Source organism: Labrus bergylta, chromosome 15 (assembly GCF_963930695.1).
Source record: "Labrus bergylta chromosome 15, fLabBer1.1, whole genome shotgun sequence".
Taxonomy (NCBI): Eukaryota; Metazoa; Chordata; class Actinopteri; order Labriformes; family Labridae; genus Labrus; species Labrus bergylta.
The window spans coordinates 23,575,059-23,576,450 of record NC_089209.1 but is presented as its reverse complement, the minus strand read 5'-3'; positions in this window follow the sequence as shown (position 1 = coordinate 23,576,450).

Sequence of the window (1,392 nt, the reverse complement as noted above, 5' to 3'; positions counted from 1 at the left end):
CGGTTCATTTATAAAGTAAAGAGGGGCGGAGACAGCGGAGGAGGACGGACAGCAGCTGGGACCAAACCCCTACAGTCCCCCCCCACAGTGTACGCAGAAACCTGAAGGGTAACTGGGCCATCGTGTCTGCAAAGTCCCCGGGTTTTCTAGTATGGTCGACCATTTTCGGATAAGAGATTTAAGGGAAAAAAGACAAAGCATCGTTAATTAAAAAACAAGACATGGCATATAGGACATTACAACATTAGGATAAAGGCTAAATAAGTCAGAATTCTAAGATACTCACTCAAAATGATGTGATGAAAAGAAAAAATTGAGGATTCAAGAGCATTTTATGAGCAAAAAAAAGTCAAATGAAAAGGTAAAATGTCAAAACCTGAGATAAAGTAATTATGAGATATTAAGTAGAAACTATGGGAGAAAAAAATCCAAAATTATGACAACAAAATGATTAATTATGAGTTATTAAGTTGAAATTATGAGATAAAGAGTCAAAGTTATGTCATGAATTGTCAACATTTTGAGACTGAAAAATGAAAGGACCCGTATATGATAAAATGCCCAATAATATTTCTGAGAAAAAAAGTCAAAAAACATTAAATAAAGTCAGAAATCTCAAATATAAATCAAATAATGAGATAAATTCTGAGATATTTCAACATATTATGGAACAACACATTACCTCTAGAAGCACATAAGACACTTAAAATCAAGACAACATAAGACGTGCTTGAAAAACAGGACAGCAATAGTGTCCACCAGGAAAAGCACATAAGATACCTTAAAGCAGGACAACAACACAGGAGACAGAGGCCGACATTAGGGCACGATAGCATGCAAAACCCTTATAGTAGAACAACAACAGTACATAACAAATAAAGCACAGTGTACGGTCAATAGTTCATTGTCTTTTAGCCAGGATGTAAAGTCCTTCTTTTAGCATGGAGGACCCACTGGGGTCCTGGGGTGCCCTGCAGCAATAGAAGTGAAAACAAAACAAACATAAGAAGAAGAAGATATACTTTATTAATCCTGTGAGGGGAAATTCAATGTTACACTCTGTTGTTAAACATGCTACACACACATAGGCTGAAATACATACACATGCACAAACAGGATGGACATGCACTAATGGAGAGATGTCAGAGTGAGGGGGCTGCCCACAGAGAGCGCTCCTGAGCTGGTAGGGGGGGCTCAGTGCCTTGTTCAAGGGCAACTTGGCAGTACTCAGGAAGTGAACTGGCACCTCTCCAGCTACCAGCCCAACTTCCAGACTTGGTTCGCACCGGGACTTGAACCGGAGACCCAAGTCCCTACAGACTGAACTGCCGGCCCCTTTAAACATATACACAGTTAAAAATGAACAGCATAGAAAGTGAAACATGTTCAAAC